The sequence below is a fragment of the Scardinius erythrophthalmus genome (genome assembly GCF_964197995.2).
Source record: "Scardinius erythrophthalmus genome assembly, chromosome: 21".
Classification (NCBI taxonomy): Eukaryota; Metazoa; Chordata; class Actinopteri; order Cypriniformes; family Leuciscidae; genus Scardinius; species Scardinius erythrophthalmus.
The window spans coordinates 25,944,861-25,965,438 of record NC_138241.1 but is presented as its reverse complement, the minus strand read 5'-3'; the positions used below and the strand labels follow the sequence as shown (position 1 = coordinate 25,965,438).

The 20,578-nt window shown below is 37.0% G+C and overlaps 1 protein-coding gene and 1 long non-coding RNA gene across 2 annotated transcripts in view; one reads left to right on the top strand and one right to left on the bottom strand.

Moving 5' to 3' along the window:
• Window positions 1-20,578, top strand: part of nrg3a (neuregulin 3a) — a gene marked incomplete at both ends in the record, with an annotated part of 353,495 nt that overhangs the window by 57,974 nt on the left and 274,943 nt on the right. The gene's annotated exons all lie outside the window — the stretch shown is intronic.
• Window positions 3,454-5,299, bottom strand: LOC308681832. The gene is made up of 4 exons (XR_014029073.1): window positions 5,173-5,299; window positions 4,323-4,485; window positions 4,028-4,246; window positions 3,454-3,673 (listed from the first exon to the last, which is right to left on the bottom strand). It is a non-coding gene; the product is annotated as an uncharacterized lncRNA (long non-coding RNA).

The window sequence follows — 20,578 nt, the reverse complement described above, 5'->3', positions numbered from 1 at the left end:
TCAGATTTAGCCAATCAAGTGGGTGGTGAAGAGAGGCACAAGCTTATCCGTGTAACGACATCTTGTCTCTGAAAGCCACATTCTGTCTTTCTGCCAGGTATTTCATGGCTCTCTTCACCGATGAATATCTGTGGTCGCTACGGTGATTCTAGAAACAAAGACGCCTCCGTCCCTCTCCTTAAACATGGTATCTATGGTAACTGCTGGGATCTCACAGCTGTAACAGTGTCGCTATTTTCAGAGTTGGTTAATCCTAACAAATGAAAGCATGCTTTGTTTTTTCTCACTCTCTCTCAGGTAGCGTGTGACTTCAAAATGCATTATGTACCTTTCTGACTTATCGTGGTCCGCTTGTGTCAGCTTCATCTTGTCTAGAGGCTCCGAGGCTGAGAAATGAATGACATTAGCAAAAAAAAATAGCAGGACGTGTGTAATGGATAGGTGAGATGTAGATTACAGAGGCCTAATAAAATGTCAAGTGCTTGAAAGTGAGACGTAATCGACAAGGTAAGACTCTTGTTTATAGCATTTCTTTGCCATGGATACAATAAAAGACCTCAAGAATGAGAATGTATTCCTGCTCTGGATGGGGCGAAGTGGAAATCCCTTGCTTGGGTGCATGCACCTGCATTTGATGAAGCCTGTATCAAAAAGATTGCCTTGAATTGTTCAGTACATATTTATTTTATTTTATTTTATTTTATTTTATTTTATTTTATTTTATTTATTTTATTTTATTTTATTTTATTTTATTTTATTTTATTTTATTTTATTTTATTTTATTTTATTTTATTTTATTTTATTTTATTTCTTTGCTTGCTTGTATGTATTTCGCAGCTTTGTTTACCTGGCCATGGTGAACGGCATCCATGGAACCAGCTAATTCTCTTTTGTAGCTTTACATGCATACTTTCACCCTCTGACCCATCTTCACAAGAAATCAAATTTCAGCATACATCATTATTCATGGTCCGACCTTTGGTTTCATTTTAACACAGCTCTGAAGGGCCCTCTGACACCTCCCGCTGAAGTTCCATCAAATTTCTAAAAGAAAGACATTGATTTTCCAAACACACTCTGAAAGACTGTCTGCAACTGAAAGTCAGTGTTTTCTGTCAACATCTCACAAAACAAAGCCTGCCTCCCTTTTCAGTTAACACAAATGTATTGGTTGAAAATCTCTTTACATGAGTTAATTGCGGTGTTGGCGCACATTGAGCGGATGAATTGAGCCAGAAATCACTTGGTGTGTTTCTCTCTCTCTCTCTCTCTCTCTCTCTCTCTCTCTCTCTCTCTCTCTCTCTCTCTCTCTCTCTCTCTCTCTCTCTCTCTCTCTCTCTCTCTCTCTCTCTCTTCCCCTTTTTCATTCCCTTGATCTTTAGTGTTCGGATTGCTCAGCTGACATGAAACAAATGACTGTGCGTTGAGATCTGGGAGCACAGCTGAGCCACTGTAGATTGATTTAAAGTGAATTGCTTTCATTTCTACACTGACGATACGTCGCTCTTCGTAAACAAACTTCTCTAGAGAGGAAATGAGAAAATTGTAATCAATGCTGGAGTACCCACAAGCAGACATTCATTCCTTAGGATTAGGGCAGTTAGAAGAAATTAGACCCAGGACAGACATCAGGAGAAATATTTCATTGGGAAGCAGTTTAGCGGGTCTGCGCTAACGCTTTATTGAATGCCGCTTATTGCCCCTGACTTGAGGTGACGGACACTCCTCGCATGTCTGGCTGAAAGGCAGTTTTTATGTTCGATAAACGTTGGTGCATTCACCCCTGTGGGAGGAAAAGCTGAGCCACACTTGTCTTCCAGAGACAGAGCATTACTCCCTCATTGTTTGCTGAGGTTGTGTGTTGTAAATAATGCACACCAGCTTCACTGTTTTACACCAGGTCACCACCACCAATGAGAGCAGAACATCAGCTGTGATAAACCAATGAACTGAGACCAGCTGAAAGTTTTATCTGTGCTGGCATGAACTTGGACATCTTGCCTAAAGTTTCATGGTCAATAAAAACAACAATCTGTTTGACTGTTTTGCCTTGTGCAGGTTGTCAGTCTGAGAGACCAGGTTAAATCATTTTAGACCAGCAAACTATCTTTGGTGGTTTAAGATTTTTATTTTTTTTCTGCAGGATTCTAAACTATTCTGAACTTTATACCTCAACTCTAAAACATTGACATTCTGTCCCATAATTGAGTTTTCTTAATCCACCTTCTCATCGTAATGTTTTGTCTGGCATGGTGGCCTAAACTAACCTCTGAATAGCCCTCTGTCCATAAGGAATGTTATGTCTTCCCATGCCGTAATTTTACCTCCGAGTTTATCACCGGTGACCCCAGCTCAGACGTTACCTAAGGATTCATCTGCTGGCTGCCCGTAAATCAGCAGAGTGCTGGTGTCTACATCCTTATCTCTTGCAACAGTCCTCAGGGGAGGGTCTAAAGGCCGAGAAATAGATTAGCAAGCTGTTCTAAAAGCAATCTCTCCCCACTTCTCTCGATAGTGTCGCCAGCTTCGGTTTGTCTTGGACTCTGGAATGCAATTACAGTAAATTTGGCATTATGTACCTTCTTTATGGTGATAAATACCCAAGATGCTACATGTTAGCTCTAAACAGCCCTTGTGTGCAATAAGTGCTGTCTGGGTTTTTTTTTCTTTGTCTTTTTAGCAGCAGAATTGCACCCCAGCTTCCAATTTACATTTCAATTGCGTTCCATTTGAATGTTTCACAATTGAGCAAATCTGTCATACGCTGCAGAAATAACTAAAGTGGCACCATGAGTATTTAACAGGCAGTATGGCTGTTCTTAACAAGTACAGTATATACACTGTTAAAAATTACCTGTAAATTTTACAGTAAAATACTGGCAGCAGGGTTGCCAGCCAATTACTGTATTTTTTACAGTAGCGTTTCTGTAATTTAATTTACAGAATTTTACTGTATTCTCTGATTACAGTAAAATTCTGTAAATTAAATTACAGAAACGCTACTGTAAAAAATACAGTAATTGGCTGGCAACCCTGCTGCCAGTATTTTACTGTAAAATTTACAGGTAATTTTTAACAGTCTGTAAAATGGAGTATACAATATATTTTCCTGATTTTTGTGTATTAATGACTGGCAGCTGAATTTTAAATGTAAATTATTTATCAACTACATAAGCTTTAAACAATTGTTTTTAAATACATAAAGTGTTATATAATGCACAACTTAATTCCCCTATTACTTCACAAAACAAAAAAAAATAATTCAACATACTTATCTTGAAAAACAGGTAAAAATTTATAACTTTAAAATCTGCATGACAAAAAGTCATAAACAGTGTATTTTGTATTATTTTGATTTCATTTTTATTCACAAAATTGTATTTTTTTTTTAAATGGACATGAAATTAAATATTTTTAAATTACTTGAAACAAATTAGCCGTCATGGCCCTTCACACAAAGAAGAAATACGCAAACAACATACATTTAAAACCACAAGTTGACCGACATGATCATAATAATAAAACAAAAAGAGACGGGTGAATTCTCACCACTTCATTACCAGACAAACATGTCCAAACAACAAGGCCCCAAGTCAGTCCAACAAACTTCTGATCAAAAATGGAGAACAATTCAGCTCCAGAATGCTGTTCCATCACAGGATGCAAAGAGTGGCTAGAAACATTGAAAAGAAAAAAGAGGACAATATATATTAGATATATTACAAAACATAATGATACAGTCAAAGACAGATACAGGGATGACAGATACAGTTAAGCCCCTTTCACACAGAGATTCCGGAAATTTGATCCAGGTTCATTTGAGTTGGTTCATTCACACTGCCAGTGATTTTCCGGAATCAGAGAGTGCATTCACACACAACACGTAAAGACACGTGACATCGATGTGACTTGTAATGTCTCAGCAGCGTCTTAAGTTTGCTTATGAGCTGCGATCTCTCTCTCTCTCAAGAAACCACGCTTGTGCATTTTTTTCTCTGATTCAATCATAAACTTGCGCATTACGTACCGTTTCACAGCTGGCGAACAATCCCGGCTTCAGCGTCATCACTACAACACGGCATTATTACGGCTTTTGTTCACATAGCGCACGTTCCGGGACTGAACACGGCAATGTTACTAGGTCCCCAACCCGGCATCGATCCCGGCATCAGTCCCAGGTCGTGTTTGCGTTCACACAGAAGGCATTCTGGCAATTTCCCGGGAACATCGCGCTGTGTGAAAAGGGCTTTAGAGATAGATAGAGAATATTAAAAGGTTACAATTAAAGGGAAAATAGATCTGTGTGTGTGTGTACTACTTACATTTCAGAAATTCCACTGTTAATCCATCACTTTGCTGGGCAGAGTGGCAACATGTGGGTTCACTGCAACCTGTTTCTTCTGTACCATTTGCCCTGTTGTTTTAGATGGCAAATTTTCTCTTGATTTCTTTGTTCCTCTTTCCGGATTAATACATACAAAGCGCCTAAAGGGTCAGGAAACAGACAATATGTAATTAAGATTGGTTTTAAGTTTTTGAGGCTTGTAATCATGTTTTTAAAATTGGACTCTTCTCTCTTCTCGAGTTGAGAAACATTGTGTTAAAGGGATAGTTCGGCCAAAATTGATATTAAACCCATGATTTACTCACCCTCAAGCCGTTCGAGATGCATATGTCAATAATTTTTCAGACTAACACATTTTCAGTTATTTTAGAAAATGTCTTAGATCTTTCAGTGGTTATAATGTCAAGTTATGGGATCCACCTCCTTCAAGTCCCAAAAATGTGCATGCATCCTTCACAAAAGTAACCCATCCGGCTCCAGGGGGATAAACGAAGGCCTTCTGAGGGTAATCCGTGCGGTTTTGTCGTAAAAATATACATATTTAAAACTTTATAAATGAAAATAACTGGCTTGAAGGAGTGGACCCCATAACTTCACATTATAACCACTGAAAGATCTAAGACATTTTCTAAAATAACTGAAAATGTGTTTGTCTGAAAAATGATTGACATATGCATCTCGAACGGCTTGAGGGTGAGTAAATCATGGGTTTAATATAATTTTTGGCCGAACTATCCCTTTAAAGGCCTCAACAGAAAAGGCAAGTTCTGATATTGAATAAATGTGTAAAATGCAGGTACTGAGGTTGTTAAGAATTCAATCATTACCTTTGAATGAACTCCAAGGTACTGCCTCCTCCTGATTGAATATGTAATATGCTGTGAACAGTATGGGAAGGCCAGACTGTGCTGAAAGCCCTCCTCACACACACAACTTGGCCTTCCAGTGCCCACTTGTCTGTGTCTCCTAAAACAATACAACATGTGACAATAGTTATTTTTAACTATACCATTTTTATTTTTCGTTTTTTTACATTTAAACTATAATTTAGTATTCAGAGTGCAGGAACTCTTTCATAAAGTTAAAAACGGCATTACAAACAAACAATAAGCAAATTTCACACACAGAGTAGGTTACAGCTAAAAAAACACATTTCGTACTGAAATGTAAGCCAACTATGGATTTTTACACCGGCATATTAAACGTGCAACAAACCTGGTAACTTATTACAGCATCATTTATAATTTAACGTATATGACACGCATCTGACGCAAGGCTTTAGCAACGGCGTTTTCATTTCGGCGCCCATTTTAACAGATGGCTTGATTTTGATTTGATTTACACCCAGGCCCGGCGCCACGAGGGGGCAAAAGGGGGCATTGCCCCCTCAGATCTGATTTGTGCCCCCTCAGTTTCATTTTTGTATTTATGGTTACAAATGAAATGTTTAACCTTTTGAGCGGTACAGTCCCATATATGGGATTTTTTTTTATTTCAGTGCCCCTGAGAGTACGGTCCCACATATGGGATTTAGAATGTTCGGTTACGTGACATAACTGCCAGATTCAAACTGTGCTTTCGCGCGTTGGTTGGCGCTGAGCCAGAGTCGGACGCGCTCAGCGCTGTCATATATCACAACTATGCAGTGTTTTCAACCTCACAATTTTTATTTTAGGTTTCAGACAATTAAATACACATTAAGCACTAGTAAAACAATACATTTGGAGTTTGTAAAATACACACTGATGTCTGTGGAAGCAGCAATAACAATCTATTCAAATATAATTTGCCGACGTGTGCTATTCATCATATCAGACAAACACAGTGGAAGTAACTATAAAGTAGTTTACTCTATTCTTCTATTCCACTTTCTTGCATGTAATTCGGGAGAAATTGATGACTCACAGGATTCTCAGAACGCGGCGCAAAGAAACAGCCATCTCACGTTATAGATCAAGATCAAGATTATTTATAAAGGTTTTTAAATGACCAAACACACTCACATACACATTTTTTTTATCAGATAGTTGATGACATGATAAGCAAGTTTGTGAGTATTTTGAATCAAAAAGGGAAAAGGAAATAAAAGCGATATATCCGCGGTGTGTCACGTGACAAATATGACGCGTTGCCATGGAAACATTAAGGGGGAACGTTCTAAATTCTAAAATAACAGTCGCCTTGAAAAAACTCAGAGTCAGTTAGAATATTAAAATTAAGCGTGAAAGGGTTAATATATGCATAATAAATGAAGCTGGCTTATCTTTTTTTACTAAGCAAGTTATTGTGTATTGTTCATTGATGGTATAAAGTTAAGCCCCCTTAACAATTTCACATGCCCCCTCAGTCATTTCATTCTGCAGCCGGGCCTGTTTACACCATAAAATAATCACGACGAAGTGTGCTAATCAACACGAAGCTCGTGTGAATACCGACAGTTGTCATTAAAGCATGTAATTCTTAACACAGGAGCCCATAGATTTTCTGCCCATAGCCGCTGTAGCGCCGGGGTGAGGTGTGTAAAATACTACCGCGTCCGCGCTGCTGAAGCCCGGCGCAAGTCTCCTTCGCGCCCCGCGGTCGGAGGATGTGTGATCCGGGGTTACCAAACCAATATGGACCGCGAATATAACATTACCTTCATATTCTCTGTGGTGAAATGTCATATCCTTGTCCTCCTTCCTTTTTTTTTTTGCGGGTACCTCCCTGAAATGAACTTTTGCAGGTTGGGATGTCTGTATTCTACGAGTTACCAAACATTGAAAATAAGAAACTGAAATAATAAGTCACTTACCACAGAGTTGTGAAGCACTCCTCTTGCGCTACCCGAAAGTCGACGACACGACCGTTGAAGATCACAAATGCCTCAGAAGATTTGAAATTTACAGCAATATTCTGTATTTTGAATTAAACCGCCTAGCGACCCCAGAATGCATTGCAGTTTACAGCAATATGCTGTATTATTAGAAAACAGCCAGCTGCTGTAAAATAATGCTGTAATTTTTACAGCAATTCATTACAGTGTAGCCTAGGTCTAGCAGAGCAAGTAATGCGTATAACTTAGTCAGGGTAGCGCCATGTTTAATTTCTGACAGGAATGAAAACGAGGCTGTGAGGGATAGAAGTAGAATGTGTTCAATGGATTGTACTGTTGTTTAACAACATAGCAATTGTTGGTGGGGTGGAGCTTTCAGTAGGCAAACCCCCCTTCAAAACAGTTTTGAAAAAAGGTGAGTTGTGAAAACCATTGTAAACACTAGGTCCATCTGACTGAAGTCTATAGTTAATATTTAACGTTGCACTAACCATTGATTTACCATTTGTCTGGTATTTTACTTAATCACATTGAGGCAGAGTGAAAATCATTGTACTGAAAGTAATTCATGTATTTTTATAAAATAAAAGGTCAAAAAAGTCGAAGGTGTCACAATCAATAGCCAGATATTCACTGTTTACCTCAAATTGTTTTCCTAACTTATAGATTCTGATACATACATAAAAAAATAAACTTAATGGCCTTGCAAAATGATGTTTTTGGGCAATAGTGAAGTAGCATTAGGCCATCCTTAAAAATATTTTGGTTTGCAGTAACAGCAAAAAAAAAGAAAAAAAGGGTCGGTAGGTAGGTCTTTATTTTTTTATATATATAAAAAATAATATAAAAAAGTATATTTTTTTAATAATAAAAAAAAAATCGGGGTCGGGGGGGTCTTGAGAGAACATTTTTCACCGATGTCTAGGGGCTGTTTACACCAGGCCACTTTGCGTTTTCTCAGATCGGATTGCAATCTGATTGATCAAAACGATTCAATTATTTACACCTGGTTACATAGATGTGTGTTGTTGTTTTTTTGCGGATATAACCGATCTTCAATTCCCGCTATATGCAGATTTAATGCAGTGCACCGAAAGCAACAGTTATTATTTTATTGGTCAACAGCTAAAATTTCTGAATCAAAGCCCGCAATAAGAGAAAGCGGAAACAGCCCTGGTAAGATCATTTCGTTTCTTTACATTTAATAAAGATGATCGTGTGTTAAGCGTCTGCGACTTACTTTCACTTTGATTTGCGATAGCACGTTGATGCTTAGCTTCTCATCTGCGGCGATGCGTGTTGCAGTAGCGTCGTCATTACTGACTAAAACATGACATGTAGCCTATATAACACGCTTTCACATGTTTATTTTTTAATAAACCATATTCAACAACATATAAAAATGAAATAATCTTTAGAGTAAAGCCGCAGCCATCATTACCAAGCGCGAACCATTGACAGTGAATGAAACGGAGCGATCTTAGCCTACAGGCGGTAGTGTGACATGCGTAAACCTGGTGTAAACATAATGACGCGCCACGAGTTTTTATTTAAAAGAAAGAACGTAGCTTATGTTTGTATGTATGTCTAAGCAATTTATATTCACAATACTTAATAACTAATATTATTTTATTGCATTTGTATTAGTTGTTTGAAGAGTTAAAAAAAAATTGGTCGGTCTTAACGCAAGTTTACAACCGGCAAGTCGGTCGGACTAAAAGGGAAAATAAATAAATAATTGGGTCGGTACTAAATTGACAGGGTCGGTCGGGTTACGGCAAACAAGAATATTTTTAAGGATGGCCTTAGCATCATCCAGGACGAATCCATTCCCCTCCAGGTGGACATGTGTCTTTCTGACAAAGCAAGATGCACCAGCAGTGCAGAGCAGTTTGATTAGGAGATAACTTGCTCTGTAATTCAAATCATCTTCCTTCTGGGAAGCAGCAGAAGCACAAATTCTCTCACCTTTACTTATTAATTCACGTTCAATTTTTGAGCATCTAATGTTTATTGATGCCACATTTTGTGAATCATCACAGAGTAGGAGAATTAAAAAGGGCAAAATTGTAAGATTCATTAAGCTTAACTTTCTCACTTTGTACTTTGCAGTATATGCAGATTTATGTTTGCATGTTTCCAAAGTTTTTTTTTGGCTGAGACAAAAAAAAATTATCACGCAGATACACATATTTTGACCTCATCTTGCCGAGTCTCACCCTCAAATGCCCAGGCAGTCTGGGCTCAAATGAGATTGATACACACAACTAGTTGACATGAGTGGCAGAGGTGAAATGTGAGGCTGTGGATTCACCATTAGGAGTAATTTGTGCAACATTACAGCCAAAGGAAGTCGTGGTGCAGATGGGCTTTTAATGGTCATGTGTCAGTCATTATAGAAATGACAGCCCAAAAGTAGGAGTGACTGCTAATTCACATTCTCAATCAAAATAGCTTTTTAAAGGCTGTTAATGGTTGTATAGACAACAATTAATACTGTTGGTGAGCCACTAATGGCCACTTGTCAAACATGAAATGCATAAACTTAGCCCAGTGGCCATCCATCATTTATACAAATGGGATGAGTTTGGGGATTTGGGCCTCACTTTGTGTTGTAGACAACTAACATTATTTCAGTAACATGGTTAACCAACTTGGAAAAATTGTGATCAAGAAAGTGTGTTGAACATGTTTTGGACAAGTACATTTTTGCTTTAAGAATTATATTTAGTTTTATACGATTGATTTGGCAATTAATTAATAACACCGCAGTTATTATAGACTAGAGCAATATAGTTATTCACCTTCTGTATTTCTTAACTCAAATTTCTGGCTGACTGGAAGGAAAAATATTTGAGAAAGATTGCATATTTATATGTTGTGACCAAGGCAGTTTCAGTGGTTGCTTTCATGTTACGACATAATTTATAATTTCTGCATGTTTGCAAACAAACCAGAGAACATGTCCACCTTCATCCCATTCACACATTTCCTGCCATAACGACACTGATTTCATGGTCAACAAGTGCTATTGAGGACATGAAACATCTGCTAGTGATTGATACATATTTTTCTCTCTGTGCACTTGAATTTTTATATTAAACAGCAAAGCCTCATTTAGATGGTAATTGTTTTGCATGGCGACATCATGCAATTTCAGCATTTACAGATGCTAGTCAGTTACTTTATTGCTGTCCAAATAGAAAATGTCTGTGTTTTTCTCTCATCACCCAGGAGAAAATTGCCTACTATTTTATGACAAGCGTGTGGTAATTTTAATGCCTGTTCAAATAGTCATTTATTAGTATAATGGATGAATTTATCATTTATAAATCTGTTTTTAAAGCTGCTAAGTCCCGCTTGGCTGCTGTTTGACACTTTTGCAGGTTATGAGTATTTGGACATTTGGCACAAAGGGCGCTTATTTCAGAGAACTTTGAATTGAATATAACAATGCCCTGTATGGAATTCAGAATTCTGAACCCGTGATGGTTGAAAGTAGGGATGCACCGATCCGATACTCAGTATCGGTATCGGCTCCGATACTGCCATTTTTGGCGGATCGGGTATCGGTCAGACGAGGCCGATCCAAATCCGATATTGTGCGTATACTATTCTGTGTTATTATTAAGCCCCACAAAAGACACACAAACATTATAAAGCACCATAAGTTTTCGTGCACAATATTATAAGTGTTCTGAAGCCATTATATAGTATAATATGAGATATAAATGAATATTTAAGTCGTTATATTCAAGATCACGTAAACGTTTCCCTCAGCTGCAGCTGTCAATCATTCTTCATTCAGCACTCAAACAGCGCGTCGCGTTCGGTTATGACAGTTAACACGATGAAACTCTCTCCAAGATGATTCAATGTTACTATTATTATACTTGATCTGTAGATAAAGGTCTATGGTTTCGCATAAAACAACTTTATCTTGCTGGACTTTATTGCTGTACCTTAATCATGTTACTTTCTACCCCGGATGTCTGTTAGATCTCAACACTGGAGTAAAGTCAGAGCACTATTTGTTCTTCACACTGTAACTGAAATTTAAAACTGTTAAAAGAAAATGCTGAATAGACTATTGCATAGATAGATACTGTATAATACACTACGCATCAATATGTATTTTCTTTGTGCTTTAAACTTTCCAATGCAGACTCGACGCGCTGCGCGCTGTGATTCATGTTGCTTCAAGCGCATCATTCTGCACTCGGGATGCGCATAAGCGCTGTGTGCCGCACTGTATTGGAGCCTTTCATATCATAATACAGTGACGCAGTGAAAGATTATCAATAGCCGTTCTTGTTCTGTCCTATCTATTATGTTGCTACCTCATTAAACAGCTGTGCTATACATTTAAAAAATGTCTAAATTTTATAGTAGGATATAAAATAATTGCTATTTTTGATTTTTATCTTGTTTTTCATGAATGTATTTTACAACAATACAAAGAGCAATGTGTAAAGTTTTACCAGATTTAGTGTTACACTTATTGTCTCTAATTTGTTCCCCACTAAACATTTTTTTCACAAAATGTTCAGATTTTATACAATTATTGTGCACTCGTGATTTTTCTAGACTAAATTTTACTGCTGAATTATCCACTAATCTATTTTATAATAGCATTTATGTCAGATTATGATCATATATTTTTTGTTGTTGTTTTTCTTTTTTCAGTTCTTATAATCAGTTCAACACAGAGTTATAGAAATTCTACTTGATTAAAAAAAAACTGCGCTGGTATCGGTACGGATCGGTATCGGCCGATACTCAGAATTTTTGGTATCGGATCGGATCGGTTCTGAAAAAATGGTATCGTTGCATCCCTAGTTGAAAGTGATAACTTTTTAAAATTGTGGTGTCTCGTGGCTGTTAACATGGATGCAAATAGTTTAAATTATAATATAAATTATAATTGAATTATAATATTATAGGGTAACTGTTGTGTAGTAGTATTAGCAAATGAGACATATTTAAAGATGGCTTCGTTTTTTTTTCTGTAGACCACCTTAGTTTTCTGAAATTCAGTTGTTGCATGTGGTTTTCAGCCCCATAAAGAGCTTAACTAACAGTGCTAAATAAACAAGTAGTTCATATTAAGTGACTTACATTTTAGACACAATATTGATTTTTTTTTTGCTGTATTTTGCCAAGGAAAATAGTTCCAAACAATGCCACAGCAGAACACATGAGTTTTAGTTGAGCAATGTTTTACAGATGCTACCCTAGCCTGAATGTGCACTCACATATACGTTTTCTCAGCCGAAATCCAGTCAGTTCAATAGGAATCTACGCAATGTGGAATTTTGTGTGAGTGCGAAAGATTTCACCACACAGATTTCATATTTAAGACTCGGTCATGTTGACCAAGACACCATTATTGCCTGTGAAATTTCACGAAAATGTTATGTGACACCTTGAGAAACAATTACAGGATTTACAGGCTCATGATATCATGTATCAAATCCCTCTGGCAGTAGCGAGTTCCATTAGATGTCTGCAATTGATAACTTTAAGAACACTGTTTTTCATTCCAACAATCATGGTATTTGACAACCCAAAGCCCTCATATAACTGGCCAAGCTTATTGTGTTCCCTTATCAGCAGTAGATCGTGTTGTTGGGGGATTCAGGCAGATTGAGTAGATATCTTCAAAACCCACCTGAGATTAGATGTAACAAGTTTCTCTTGGGTGATTTTTGAAGTCTCTGAGATACAGCAGAGACTTTATAAATCCCCAGAAAATTCACCTTGACAGGCTGTATCCAGTGACATTCAGATCTTGTAGAGTGTGCTTTAGTATGGCCCACCATGCCTTCTACAGAAGTGTCAGTAAGGAAGAGAGACCTGTCACACATGTGTATGCATGCGCACACACTCTCACACAATCACTCTCACTCTCACTCAATCTCAGTATAGTCCCCCGGGCAGCGCTGCATAGAAATAAACTTCCTGTGCACCACTGCCGAGTAGGAGTGGGAAGCATGCTAGAATGATCACAACATTCCTTATTTCCCTCTTCTTTCAAAATCCTTCCTTCCATTAAATAACATTCTGTTATTGCAGTAGTTATTATTTTAAAAACTAGAACTGATTCGGTCTTTGGGCAACTCAAATAAGCCAACACAAACTAAGCCAGTCATAAGACCAGGGGTGTGGAACTCATTTGGGGTAGGGGGCCACATTTGCAGGAATACAGTAGGCAGATAACAGAAATTAATTGAATTGAATTTATCATCTAAAATGGAAATAGATTAACATATAACAGCTATAATAGGATAAAACTGATATAAGCATGGACCTATCATTAAAAAACAAAACAAAACTCATTCTCAGTTTCAAGGAAATATTAAGGTAAACAGTGAGACAACACATATACACAGTGAGAAGACAAAGAGGAACTGGTTAAAAGACAAATTGTAAGCTATAGTAGGAGTGTGTGCATTTAATGTTATAGAATCGGTCACACACTGGACGAGAAGCGCCAAGACGTGCTGTGCTGTGTTGCACCTTGGGTAACTCGCTTGTTTATTTTATTTTATATAATTTTTTTATTTTATTTTATTATTTGTTTTATTTTTAACTGATGTGCTGCTGTCCCCTGAAACATTTTTAACTATCTTAACCAGGAAGACTTCCTTGGACTACCAGTTTGACCAGACAGACCATGTCAGTTTACCAGCTAAACCAGCTCCATCACTGACCTTTCCGCAGAGGTATGATGTAAATCAAGCTATAAAAGAAAAATTGTGTGCATATTAACAAGTCGCGTTCATCTAATAATGACTTGTGAATACTATCTATCAGTGCATTTTCTCTATCAAAAAACCTCATCTTACTACCACACAATCTTGTGATAGTGAAGGAAGTACAGCGGCTTCCATGCAGGTCTATAAATCCAGCTGGTGCTGTCATCTGTCCTGAAAGCAGTGCTGCCTTTTTAAGAAATAGTCTTTTTGGACTATTTTAAGGCTCTATATGGTGTCTTCTTAAAAATAATATCAACATCACAAGGACTACTAGTGAAATAAATGGGCATTTGTATTGAGGTCAATGTTTTTCAACTTTGAAAGGTTGAGTTTTCAGCAGGAAAACACTTACTGAGAGGAAATGCTATTGTTGCGGAAAGAAACATTTTGGAGAACTACATTTACAGCCATTTATTCTGTATTATTTATGAGTTTTCTTTTTGTTTTTTGTAATATTTCTTTTTATAAGGTGAGACAGAAAAAGGGCTATTTGTTCCACAAGATAAACAGGAAACGAAGGATTTCTTTCTATCTATCTATCTATCTATCTATCTATCTATCTATCTATCTATCTATCTATCTATCTATCTATCTATCTATCTATCTATCTATCTGTCTGTCTGTCTGTCTGTCTGTCTGTCTGTCTGTCTGTCTGTCTGTCTGTCTGTCTGTCTGTCTGTCTGTCTGTCTGTCTGTCTGTCTGTCTGTCTGTCTGTCTGTCTGTCATGGTTTCAGATTATGTACATAAAGCAGATGAGCAGAGAGACAGACAGACAGACAGACAGACAGACAGACAGACAGACAGACAGACAGACAGATAGATAGATAGATAGATAGACAGACAGACAGACAGACAGATAGATAGATAGATAGATAGATAGATAGATAGATAGATAGATAGATAGATAGATAGATAGATAGAACAAATAGCCCTTTTTCTGTCTCACCTTATAAAAAGAAATATTACAAAAAACAAAAAGAAAACTCATAAATAATACAGAAAAAGGGCTATTTGTTCCACAAGATAAACAGGAAACGAAGGATTTCTTTCTATCTATCTATCTATCTATCTATCTATCTATCTATCTATCTATCTATCTATCTATCTATCTATCTATCTATCTATCTATCTATCTATCTATCTATCTATCTGTCTGTCTGTCTGTCTGTCTGTCTGTCTGTCTGTCTGTCTGTCTGTCTGTCTGTCTGTCTGTCTGTCTGTCTGTCTGTCTGTCTGTCTGTCTGTCTGTCTGTCTGTCTGTCTGTCATGGTTTCAGATTATGTACATAAAGCAGATGAGCAGAGAATGGTAATCTAATTTCAAATCAATTTCAGGTTTTCCTTTTTTTTCATAATTTGCTGGGTTGCCTGGGGTCTATCAATTTCCTTGGTATTATTGAATTATTAGAAGGCAAAATGATGTTATCTCTCCTACCATGTCTCCCTCAACAAACATTTTAAATGATTATTTCATCACTCAGGTATATTTAGTCTTGCTTTATACAGTCCAACACATCAAAAAACTTTATGCAAATTGTTGCTCCAAGCTATTTTATTTTCTCCAGTGGATGGTTTGCTTAAATAACTAAATGCAGTAATTACCATATGATTGTTTTTCTACAGATATTTGTTCCCCACTATTAGATGTGTTAAATTGCATTGCTGTTTCAATACTACATTCCTGAAAATGATTTTGGGTAAACAAAGAATTGCCTATGTCTGCTGTAATGGTTGTGCTCCAGTCTACTACTAATGTTAACATTTCATACAGTTAGACAGGATGAAGTCCAAACACTCTCAGAAAAAATGGTACTACAGCGGTCACTGGGGCAGGACATTTTCACGTCCTCCTCAAAGTCTTTGTCCATAAGCGGCCGTTTCTATGTGTTCTTGCATTTCATCTGTGCTGTTTTTTGATGTTTTTGGGTGTTTAGGTCTACTAAGGTAGCAACTCTGCATAGCACACAAATAGTGCACCACACGGAAGATAATTGATCTTTTTTTTTGAGAGTTTGCATGTTGCTAAGCCAAATATGTGATACTCTAGTAAGAAAAACAATCATACCACATACAAAATAGTGCAATGCAAAGGAGACGTGATTGATTCCAGTAGAGTTCGTTGTTAGCATGTTGCTAAGCTAAGGATGTGCTTATCTAAAGGCATTCAGACCAAGACTGATAACGATAACTATATTAGCATCCAAACCATTATAATCGCATACTGCAGTCATATGCCGCTTTAAATGCTCAAGCTCTTTAAAGTCAGTGGATTTTCATTGTCAATTTTTTTCTTTTATCATTGAGCAGCTGGAGAAATCATTCTGAAAGTGGTTCCAATTATATCGTTCCTCTGTATCATTAGCGTTTACTTATGATGTGGACTTCGCTATTATCTCGATCATTAAAACTTTATAATTATTGTTAATTACCGTCATTGATGTCAATGCGACTTAAAACAATCATAGCCACACAATTCTTGGGAAAAATTCTTCTTTTTTTTGGACTTTGCCTCATCTATCATCCTTGTATTTTTTTTTTTTTTTTTCATTGAGCTCATTGCAGTGCATTTAAGCCTTTTCAATAAAGGATACATGCAAACGATGTTAAAATGTGGCTACAGTGAGATATAAGGTAGCATAATGAATTCTCTGGTTTGGAACTTATTGCACTTTGCACATGAGCGCTAACTTTTTGGACAGAGAAAAAAATAGTTCAACTCAGATTAATCTGGAGGCACTAGCAGGATTAGTATATTTACATTTGGACAAGATTATTTAGTGTTTATTAACAATGGTGATTTTTAGATTTAGATTGTGTCCTGTGTGAACAGTCTTTGTTCTCAGTCTACATTTAGTATTGTAGATCAGTAGGGTTGAGTTAATAGTTAAACCGCTCCAGTGCCACTCATACACTTAATGGCACATTTATTCTGTACAGTAATCCATCTTCAGACCCTGATTAAATATAATTTTCTTGTCAGTACATGGAAAGGTTTGCTTTATTCAGGCCTATTCAGTTTGAGATGGCTCCCTGGTAGGGTCTCTGGCTTACCCCCAAATCCATTGCCTTGACAACAGTAACTCGCACCAGTCACATATTGTCTGCCAAACTAAACTCAAGTAAATAAAAGCTACTAGCAGGGACACACCACAGGAGTGTTCCATCTGTGTTTTGTTAATTGAAACTCTTAGTTAGTGAGGATTAACAATAGGATGACCACATCCTCTCCACCTTGAGGATGGTCTTGGACCAGTTTCAATAACTCAACTAAATAGTCAGGTTTAGTGTCTGACTGTATGTCTCGCCTGTCTCAGGGCTACTTTGAGTCTCTCTCATAAAGACCCATTTTTATTTCATATAATCTTTGGCACCTCATTACCTCAAAAAGTGTTAACAGTAATGTTCCCTACGCCTCAATTGAAAGAATCTCATTTCACGCAAGTTTTGTGACTTCCTCTCATTAATGGAGTAGTCTTGAGTACATCCTGGGGGTTTTGTTGTACAATGAAACATGGCCTTTATATTGAAGTGCTGATTGGTTTGTAGGGGATGCTTGTACCTGTCACTCAGACAAATGACTTGTCTCCTCCGAATCAGCCTGATGCGCATTATAGCCCATTCACTGCATCTGATAATGCCCTTGAAACTGCCAGCCATCAGCTTTAATGCGGCGTGCGAAAAACTAGCATGCATTTGAGTGTGTTTGTACGTGTTTGTGTATTATTGTAAATGTTTTTTGGAGGAGTGTGTAGATCTGAATGGTCTTCCAAGTGGGAAGGCTCTGTAGAAAAATATGTTGTGACAAAAACTTTCATGCAGAACCGGTTATTTTGTGCTTGAATCACACCGATGTGACAGATTATGTGCGAGCTGTAGGTCATGATTAGGCCAACAATCTAATAAACTGTAATCACATGCGAGGAGCTCAAAGAGTCACAAAATCCGTAATGCTGTCATTTATAGACGGGGTTGAGGTCACTGACTGACACGGGGGCTGTTCACCAGTGGGAGATTATGGGAGTCATTTACCTTGAGCTTGACGGTGCCAGTGGTTTAACCTAAAGCCTCCAATCCAATTAGAGCCGGATGCTCAGCCTAGATCTGCCACACACAGACCTCTCTGTGACCTACATATAATGGGCTGTGCAGGGTTATGTTCATTTTAAATCTAATGTGATTAAATGCATCTACGGCATACAGGACTAACTGCAGGTGTGTTTGAGCAGTTACCTGCCGTTCTGCATAAGAGAGCATTTACTGGCAGTTACACAGCAGCAGAATGCAGTTGTCAGTCTTTAATAGTTGCTTTCACATACAGTTCGGTTTTAAACAGGGGTAACATTGTTCTGTGGCCAATTAATATGATGTTCTTTAACTCCATTAAAGATTGAGGACTTACACCCGCATTTGTACTTGAGTCACTCCTGTAAAGCTGACGTTTGAATAGGACAATAAACATCATACATTAGTAAATACAGCTGTCATTCGCAAACATTGTTTCTTGCAATGTTTCAAGGATTTCATTTTTATTTAAACTTTTAGATTATTTTTTTGTTTGTTTGTTGTTGTTGAAGGTCACATTAAAATTGACTTGGAAACATTTTACAAAAACATTTTTTTTTTTTTTTTTTACTTTTTAAATAGGCTTTGTTTTACCCTTGTCCCAAAGTCAGATTTAAAAATGGAAACTTCCATCATATAAATGTGAATTTTAAAACTATGATAATTGAACTTTAAGTGAGAAACTCTTTTTTGGTGAGAAAATGATTTATATCATCTTTTTGTAAAATTATGACTGACTCACACTTGCTGTCATTCGCTTCACACCAAAAATGATGCAAAAATAGTTTTCCGTACTTGTTTACAAAAGATACAACCGTTTCAGTGAAAAGAGTTCGATTAAAATAAGCATTTTATGTATAAAAACACCAAGAAAAATCAGCCTATCGCTTTTGAGTACTTTTTTTTTTCTTCTCATTTCTCACCTGTAAATTTGTCAAATTATGTTGAAAGTTGAAAGTGCATAGAAATTTGAGATGTGGTAGAAATTACTCCAATTGTCATTACTTTCTGTGGGGGAACGCATGTATACAGTATACTGTAATGTATCTACCTGAAAATAGAGTATATTTTCTGCCAGTCCAAAGGGTCAAAAACACAAACAATGGGTCTTTGAATTCACTTTCAAGATCTGTAGGTTATTACACATTTGTAAATCAAAACGCAAATTGTACTGATTTCAAGTCTTCAAAGTCAGTGCATCTACATAATCTAAAATGAGTTTTAGATTTACATGTGTTATGATGTTCAGCATTTTGTGCTATGTGCCTGTAACCCCGCTAACCTTACACCCTGCCTCTTATTTCTTTATTTGTACCTTTTAGACTTTGTTGACCTTTTAAAGAGTATTTGAAATGTCAGCAGCACATAGACTGTCTGCAATCTCAATATATGGTGGCATTTCCACAGTTAGATGGTATTGGGGACTGTGCTGTTGCTGGCTATTTCAATTTTAACTGTGTTATTGAGTTTAAGAAAGCTTCTATCACTCCTTTCTTTCCTCTTTTTTGGAGAGAAATTAAAAAAGTCCTTTCAATATTTTAGTCCTTGCATGCAACAATGGATCTAAGCTGTTCATATGGATGAGTAGACCTGAACCCTTCAACCCATGGCTCTAATTTCTCTGAAACTGGACAATTTCTTTGGAAGCAGTAAATGTGAAGGATAGCAATGTCCATCTGGTGGATGTCTGTCAGAGCTTGACATGTTTACATCGAGAGATGATTTTGAGAATCCTGAGTTTGTTTGTCTTTGGACAGTGAAATGTTTGCTTTGGGTAATAAATGATGGAGCATTCTAATGGGAGCAGCTGTCAGATAGGATCTTAATGTTGTCAAATACACAGAATTACAAAAGAATCGGATATCAGAATGGTGAATGGAAGCAGCTGTGCGTGAGATGGTTTGGTTGGGGAAAAAGATTTCAGTCAAAGATAAGGCTGGTCCCAAATGTCTGGAGACTGTATTTATGTAGTTTATTTTTACTTTGGCAACAGGCATACAGTTTATTTAAAAAAAAATATATATATATATCTGTAGTAAAGCGACAAAATAAATCCATCTGAAAGAACCTCAAGGCTTTTATTTTATTATTTAACAAACTTAGTAGTAGTTTATTTATTTATTTTTGTTTACAGAGCTTCTTGTTGTCACAGAGACATTTGTGATATTTCAGAACAACTAATCCAATAGTAAGTGTCAGGTAGGGAGATATTTTAGTGTCATTCCATTAAAAAAAAATTGCGTACAACACTTTTAATTAGAATACTTTTTTCATTAGGTTCTTTAATTATTATGTCATTTCTGAGCACAGCATGTCTTGTCTAATTTTTTTTTTCAACAGCAAATTATCATATAATATTTAGTATATTATTACAATATGTGTAAAGCATGGTTAATATTCGCCATTATTTCTGGCCGTGACACTGCACTCATTTCTAATGACAGCTCAGAGTCTGTAACATGCAACACCTGTCACAAACCTGCAAGACTTGCTATCTGTACACCCTGCTAGTGAACTCAACACCTCCTCACTGCTTTTGACAAGTTCCAACTCCCCAATTTATTCCTTCACAAAACCTTCAGCTTGAATAATCTTGTG